Raw genomic sequence first — 9,003 nt, forward strand, 5'->3', positions numbered from 1 at the left:
TTTGCCAGTGCTGAATACTGAAAGTGGTTGTTTAAATTTATGTAGTGGCCATTTCTTCCATTTCCTGCATAACTGAAAAACAGGAGAACTAACATAAGAGCTGAGAAGGTATTCTAACCCAACCGGGTTCCCAAAGAGCAAACACAGACAAAGGCAGCAGCCCCCACCTTTTAAGGTTTAATAATGAATTCTGTTCTGAAGGCTGCTTTCCACTAATTATCTCTGACAAAAAAGAGTCTTGCCAAGTTGTTGTCAAGGCTGCCAAAAACCCAGAGATAAGAACTAATTTACAAGATTCTCCAAATACGAACTAAGATGTCCACCACTTGAGCTTAAGAGTTTCTTTTCTGTCTGCAAAGAATGCTTTTCCAAAACTGGCTTTTATCCTCTTGAGGGAGGGGCCATTACCTTGCAGCCTTACTCCCAAGTCACCTGTGCTGCTGTAATTGTTCTTTCCTCCGAGCAATCCTTCGTGCATGTGCAATTGGCACAGGCTCCTTGGGAACCTCCTCATCACTGCTGCCAGCCCCCCCAATCTCTGAAGGCATCAGTCCACTCTCTCATGGTCCTGGCCCTTCATCAGAGTCCTCACTTTCCTCAGCCATCTGTACCTGCTGCTGGCTAACCACAACAGAAGGAAATCAAAAGTAAAACAAAGCAGTGAAGCAAGTAAAAGGATAATGTAAAATGAACAAGACCGCCTCACACACAAAGGGATCTTAATTTTTTTCTTATGAAGATTTTTCTGTAGTCTGTAAACCTATATTAGAGAATACAATGTAGTAAGAAAACAGAAAAAATCTCTACTTTAAATAGTGGTAAATTCAGGAGTGGGATTCTACTGGTTCGAACCAGTTCGAGTGAACCGGATGTTAAAGTTACAGCTGGTTTGCCAAACCAATATTTCAACCAACCGTCTTGCCCTCTCTCTCCCACCTGGCTCCTCCCAGGAGTCTCCACATAGCCCATTTTTGATGGAGGTAAGTGCAGGGCCCACGCGGAGGCTCTGGGAGGGTGAAAAATGGGCCTTCTGGAAGTCTGGAAATGGGCCTGTTTCCAGCTTCCAGGGAACTTCCAGAGCCAAGGAGAGGCCGTTTTCACTCTCCCAGAGATCATGGGGAGGTCTCTGGACCCTTGGGAGGGCGAAAAATGGCCTTCCTGGAAAAAACAGAAGTGGAGAAACGAGCCTATTACCGGCTTCCTGTGTGCCTACAGAGGCTGGGCAGGATGTTTTCACCCTCCCAGGGGTCTGGTGGAGGCCTCTGGACCCTTGGGAGCGTGAAAACAGCCTCCCCAGGGTTCTGGAGGCCCACCGGAAGCCAGAAACAGGAAGATCCAGTAGGCCCCACCCACCATGTCCATGCCCACCCAGCAACTGGGCAGCAAACCAGTTGCTGGGATTTTTGAATCCCACCCCTGAGTAAATGTAGTATATTAAGGGAGTCTTGGAGAACAGATAGGAGTCAGGACCATTTATGACTTTTGGAGCTGGGTTATTCAACTTGATTTCAAAATGACATTTCCTTCTGTTAATGAAATATGAATGAATCTTCTTTAAGCTTTTGTGAACATTTTATTCAGGAGCATCATGGCAAAACTATTTTAGTAGAAAAAGGATATTAAATCAATTAAAATAAAGAATTGGTCTAACAATTATTGAACTACATTTTTTTCCGTCAGAGAGTTCATCTTAGTGTTGAGCCAGGTTGCTTTAGAAGTTGATCAAGGTGTGTAGGCAATCATTTAGATAACCAGAATGAGCTGGAGTTTTGTTTTATTTTCAACCTTTTCTCAGAACTATTCTCAGACCACAAAATCAGCTTCAGATCCCCACTGAAAAGTAGGGGCTGTGATGATAATTAGCTCTCTAACTACTGACATAATGTGACGATGAAAGAACTCCTTGTTATTTGTGCTAAATGCAGCTTTGCCAGCTCTTTCGTTTTGCTGTAGCATTTAATCACCTTGCCTGAAGGATTGTGTCAATCATGGTATGTTATTTTTTTTCTTCTTCTCTGACTCTTCATCTGCCAGTGCGAAGCACATCCATTCTAAATGGTTTTCCAAAGAAACACAACAGAGCTTGCTGTAACCAAATACTTCTATAAAATATCACTCATTGTATTAACACAATTTATTTCTAATCTAGCTTTCACCCAGCTGATGCTTCCAGCAATTCTTTTGGGAAATCTGTGCAGAATATAGGAAACCTATTGTTGTTGTTGTTGTTGTTGTTGTTGTTGTTGTTGTTGTTATTGTTATTATTATTATTATTATTATTATTATTATTATTATTATTATTATTATTATTATTGTTATTATTATTCAGGAAAAAATAATCTGGAAAGAGCAGATATTTTCCAGAAACAATTTGAGGAATTTGGGATACTTATTTCATCTATAATATTTAAAATGGAGAAGAGGGGAGTGGAGGGGAAGCAGGCTAGAAACCAGGAGACTGTGAGTTCTAGTCTTGCCTTAGATATGAAGCCAGCTGGGTGACTTTCGGTCACTCAATCTCTCTCAGTCCAAATCAGCTCACAGGACTCTTATTGCAGGGAAAATAAGAAGAGAAAGGAGTATTAGGTATGTTCACAACCTTTTATATATAAATATAATATATAACTATAACTATAAAAATAATAAAGGCAGGATAAAAATATTTTAAAAAATTAAAAAGTTGAGCAATATTGGTGATTATAAGGGATAGTTTAGAGTATTTGTGGAATGGTCCTTCTTCCCTCCCTCTTTAGTTTGCTTGATGCACTTTTACCAATGTACAGGTGCAGTTTGCAACAAATTTGTACCAGATACAGTATTTATTTAGTCATTTGATTTGATTTTTATGGCCGCTCATCTCCCACAGCAAGTGTGGACAGTTAAAACCACATAAAAACACAATGTAAAAAGAAGCAAAACTATATAAAACCTAAATTGGCAACTGAAGATAAAATCCAATCATCTATAAAATGGTTCAGCAAAAAGTGCAATTGGCACATAGTAGTACAAAGTTGTGCAAAGCCTTCCAGGTAATGACTGCCACTTGTTCCTGTAATAGGAACTGCAAGATGAGGAGGTCCCTAACATTGCAATCCACTTCTGTTTATGTTAATGCACTGATTAATGCATTATGCATCATAATGATGGGAAATCACTGTATCCAAGAGATCCTAAATCCAATATTCAGTCCTACTAGAAGACTCTTTTTTTCTCATGCAGACCTCCAGCCTCCAGAAACAGACAGAAACCCCACAGCATTACTTGGTCAATCAATGGTGGATGTGGTAAAGATGAATATCAGCATTCTGATAATACTTCATTCAATGCTATTCAGTGACCTCAACCGTTTCATATAGTTGTTATATAGGATTGAAGAAAGCAAGGAGCCCCAAGAGACCCTACAAAAACTGGGCTGAGGCCTAGCTCTATCTCCCCCATCAACACCAAATGGAACTCAGTGAGAGGAAGAAGAAATGGCCCCCGCTCCTAACTTCCGAAGCCAATCTAAAAGAATATAAGATTCTGTGATCTTTTCTAGACATTTAAAAACAATGTGTGAAAGAAAAAGATGAGAGACACTGCATGTTCAGAATCCCTAAACATGCAAACAATCAGACTGTATCTAGTGCACTGTAACCCCTATTAAACATGTGTCAACTATATGCCCTAGAGTTACAACCACATTATAAGCCTTGGAAATGTTGGAAAATTCATATCAGACTATTTATTCATTTCAACTTTGTTGCCAACACTGATTGGCAGAAGTTCTCTAGGAATATATTTCAATCCAGAGTTCCTTAGTGGAAAACCTGTATTCCAATAGTAAGACTTATCTACTTTCTCCATCGTAAGATAGTGTGGTTGTGTGGGTGGGTGCCCGTCTCCTTGCCCTACATGCTTATTGTTGCACACCAATGTATAGGCACTCTTGGTCAATTTATATATCGTATTATTTTGAATCTGTAACATAAATAATATGCATTCAAATCTACAAAAAAGTATGTGCCATACAGAGATTGTAACAGTTTCTGTTCACTTAGCATCTTGTTGAATTGATCAGTATTTTCTAAGCTTGTGCTGCAACCATATCTGAAATATGTGAAGTCTCTGAAGTGACCACTGAGGAAAAGAAAGAAGCCTTTTCTTCTTTCTACTGCTCCCAGGTTTACACCGGTCAGCTTCTGAAAGGGTTTAGGGGATGAGAAGATGTAGCAAGGCATTCTGGAAACCAAATAGGACAAAGAAAAGAAACAGGTTGAGATAGAAGCAAAAGGTAACTGTGTTGCTCCAGCTGAGATATTGATCTGAGCTGAAGGGAAGGAGGAAGAACTTTAAAACCTCTTCTGCTTTTGACGGAAAATTGTTTTTTAATCCCAAAAATTTGTTCTAAAGTTGTGGTATACATAAAGCAATTCTACCGAGCTTGATTATGTGAAATTTGATTTCAGTATAGAAGATAAATGAGTTAATTTTACAGATAGTCCTCAACTTATGACCATACTTGGGGCTGGAACTTCTGTTGCTAAGTGAGTTATATTTGATTCTACAACCTTTTTTTCCAGAGTTGTTAAGTGAATCTGGATTTCTCCATTTACTTTGTTAGTTAGAATGCTAAGGGAAGGTCATAATGGTGATCACATGGCCCCAGGATACTGCAACCATCATAAATATTTTCTGGTTGCCAAGGACCCAAATTTTGATCACATGATCATGGACTCTGCAATGGTTGTGTGGGGACCCTTCATAAACCACTTTTTTAAAGCATTGTTGTAGCTTCAAACAGGCATTAAATGAATAGTTTTAAGTCATGGGTTTTCTGTACACCTAAAAAAATCCCTTGAGTGCTGGGCCACTTCTACTTAAATTCATCTTCTCAAGTGTTTCCCAGTGTAATGCCTTACAGTTCTGTTGGAGAACAGTTCTCATCATTTTTAGAACTGTAATTCAAGATATGTTCTAAGCAGTTTGTGACAGCAGTAGAAAAATGGCATAAACCTTCTATTAGAACTTTATTGAGTTGTCACAAGACACGTCTGACCAGTAACCTTACCACTAATGGGATTCGAAATGTAGTTTATCTGCTAATTCTTCAATATTTAAGACATTTAAGCACAGATTACTTCTACTTTTAATCATCATTGCTAGAGAAATCCTCACCAAGAAAAATTACAATGCATTTCTCAACAATAGAATCTATGTGGTAATTCATGTGGGAAAACTGACAATTTCAGAATGGATTTAGGCAGCAATCAGTTTTTTCAAAATTTCTAGTTAGAGAGGAGTTTTATAAAATAGGAAAAGGATGGAGAACCTATCCAGATTTTGTTCTTTCCAGATGTTGCTGAACTACAGCAATCCTGACCAGTATGGCTATTGTTGGAAAATATTGTTCATAAATATTTGAAGGATGAAAACTATCAGAGGCACAGTGGTGGTTTTGTAGTAGTCCTGTTGGACCCACTTGATCCGTTCAGGTTGGGAACAGCCTATAGCTGACTTTGGCTGAATAAGCAAGACTGAGTCCAAGAAAACCATCTAATCTTATCATGGATACACAGAACTTTGAATGTGGTTTTGTCTGATGAAAATTTCCCAGGGGAGAAAACTGGAATAAATGATCTCACTGAATTCTCTGCACCAAATGAGTCACGTTATAGGATAGAATCCAGGCCAGAATCAATTCTTGCTAATTTATGGTCAGTACTTGATTGTTGGGCTGTACACAATTCTTGTTAATAATAAAGAGTGAAAATAGATGTATTAGTACAGCCATTCTGCCAGTGAGAATAGTGGTAGTGCCAGACTGATTATCAGTATGTGCCAAAGCAGTCACAGATGAAATGCTTTGGGCTAAAGTTATATTCAGGAATAGCTTAATACAGATGAATGGCTTTGGAACTAGATCAAATTTGTTGATCTATAAACTACATTAAGATGAGGGGAGTACAGCTCTAAGTTTACATCTCTTGTTTATGGTAGTTTAATTATGGAACAAATGCCCATTGCTTGTAGTCTATGTGACTAGCTATATTTGCATGTTTCATGTTAGCTTAATTAAATAAATTATCTCTTCATAAACAAGTATTATCTCTTACATTTTTGCTTTTGCCACCTATAGTCATAATTAAGATTAAGATTAGCTTGACTGTGGTTTAGGGAGTTACTAGCTACCCTTTTGTATACATCTGTGATCTGCAATTAGACTGTGGACTATATAACTATAGTTTTGGTTCCTCCATTTTTGGAACACAATACCAGATCTCCTAATTCCTACCAGGTCACACTTTAACTCTAGCTTTCCATAACTTTCTAGCTTTATGCTAGAGAAGATCAAACACATTTATTTCATTCCCTTCATAAATGATGAAGCCTTTAGAGACAATGTTCCCATGCTCTGGTGTCACACTTCATTTTGTCTGATCCAAATAATGTTGTTGTTAATTTGATTGCGTTTAATGAGATCATGAACCACATCCAAAAAATCAGTTTGATTTATGTGTGGGCCAAATGCCAAAACTATTTAGAAAACTCAGAATGTTTCTCCTTTGATGGTGAATTAACACTGTAATGGCTAGATAGGCTTCATATGTGAAAGTCACACATGATTTCATTTCCTTGGTAGAAAATATTGCACTACATTACATGTTTCTAGAGCTTGTAAAGCCCTCCTTCATTGTTTGATAGCCTTCATTGTTTGGTTTATATAACTCTTTGATTGGTTTGATCAGGTAAGATGATTAATTCAATTCACTCTATCAAAAAGAGTACTAATTCAATCTTGACTTCATTCACACAAACAAATGGCATTCTAAAGTTAAACAGATTAATTAAGTTTCAGCCTGTAGATTGTGTGGTCTGGGGCAGGATTGGGTTCCCTTTGTGACATTGACTACCAGTCTTATTTTATGTAATTATCCTGCAAGTTGTGGTAGAGTCAGGTGATGATGATGCTATCTGTTCAGTCATGTCTGATTCTCAGTGATTCTATGGACCAGTTGTCTTCACATTTTCCAAACTTGTATGGCTTCTATTAGTTGTTTAATGCTCCAATCAGTGCCACTTTGACATTATCTAACCACCTTGGTTTTTTGGAGATATTGTTTCCTTTTACCACTGACCATTCAGATAACTACTCAAAGTCAATTAATATAGTTGGCAACAAAACAGAGGAAGTAAATAAAGGAGAAGAAAAAAGCATATTGTAAAGGTGGAAAAAGTTTAGGTGGAGAGTGCAAATGGAAATGGATTAAGAAAGAGGAGGAAACTCTCATGTATTTATCTCTCGCTGAAAGAAGTATGAAAATAACAAGATATCTGAAGGAGTATAAAAGAGGAGAGGGAAAGGGAAGTTGTTATCAAATACCATTTTTATATAATCCCTATAAATAATTTCCAAAGAGATTGAGTTAATTCATACTGATTTCAGTGGAGCCACATTAAAATACTTTATTTGTGATGCCTATCCTTAATTTTGTTTTTCTTCAACATTAATAAGAACACCAAGAGAGATTTCCTAAATATGTTGATTGCAAAAAAATGGCATATGTTTGTTTAGGGCCAGTCACCTATCAGTACTAATTATGAATTACTGATTAGAATTTGTATAGGAATTGAAGTCTAAATTATCTGAAGGAGACTAAGAACAGAGACACCGTTTTCAGAAACAGCTGTATGTTGGGGATACACATTCCTTAAACCAGAAGCTATACATCAAATAATATACAGCAGTCATTCATCAAAACATTGAAACCTTAAGAAAAAGTACATCTGGATGCATTTGATTGTTTCTGGAACCCTATGAAAACTCCATGAATCATGTTACAGATTCTTAGAGGATATAATTAGGATCTGGCAGAAATTTAGTGTCCAGTTTAATTTCCATGGGAGTCAGTAATTTTTGCTTCTTCTTTCCACCCATCCCATATTTTTTAAGGTTGAATCTCATCCAAGCATTCTATGTTTTTAATCAAATTCATTCCAAATCATAAATTTCTCATCAGCAACTTTGTCCAGGCTAGTGCAAAAAAAAAAAAAATGGGGAAAACTTCTGGTAGGGATTAAAACCCAAAGGGGTAATCATAAATGGATTTAAAGTAAGGAAGAGTTATCCCCTTCAAAAAATAGGAATGGAATTTTTATTCTTACCTTTGCAGTCTTCCAGAAGAGCTGTTTTATAGTTATTTCTGCCTTCTACAGTCAACACATGAACATAATGAGGAATCCTGGGAGGATTATAACAAGAAACTTGGCAGTAATCTGTATTTCTGCATCTGAAAGACTCTGCTGATTTCATCTTGAAATAGATATTATCTTAGTTTCCAACCTGTAATCCCTAGTGGAGAACTAAATTTTATACACACAGACAAACATAAATATGTGTGTATAGATAGTTAGAGTGGATAGACATTATGCAAGCGCTATGAATTCAATGAGACTTACTTCAATACCAATAAGTCAGTTGTTTTTATTTTATTTTGACAGAAGTAAAGTATCCTTAATAGGAAAGAAGGATTAGATTCATATTGTATATTCTCCCACTGCAGGCTGTCATAAAATATTCATTGTAAATTGAAGAACCATATTCTTAATCCTGGTGTAGATCCATAGAAAAGCATTATCTTACTGAAAAGTACTATTGTTTCTTTCAGATTTTCACTAGATTATTTTTCTTTTTCTGTTTGCCCAAGCAGTCTTAATGACTATCTGGAAAATATCAGCCTCAGGCATTAACATTTCAGATCATCAGTTCTGAATAGACATTGTATATTCTCTCACAAGATCATAGTCCATTGTTTCTACACACCTGTTTCAAAGTTCTTATGTTTGAAAACACCTCAGAAAACAAGATCTGAACTAAGTTTCAGAGATACAATGCGTGCAAACGCTGACCAACATTCTTCATGTCCTGAACAATACTTCAAAACATTTCTGATTCATTCAACCATTGTTGTTGTTTTTTTGAAAAAGGGATATAGATCACCAGTTCACTTCAAAGAAGTGTCT

Source organism: Notechis scutatus, chromosome 2, assembly GCF_049901735.1.
Source record: "Notechis scutatus isolate UNSWTSFEM ecotype Mainland chromosome 2, rNotScu1.2, whole genome shotgun sequence".
Taxonomy (NCBI): domain Eukaryota; kingdom Metazoa; phylum Chordata; class Lepidosauria; order Squamata; family Elapidae; genus Notechis; species Notechis scutatus.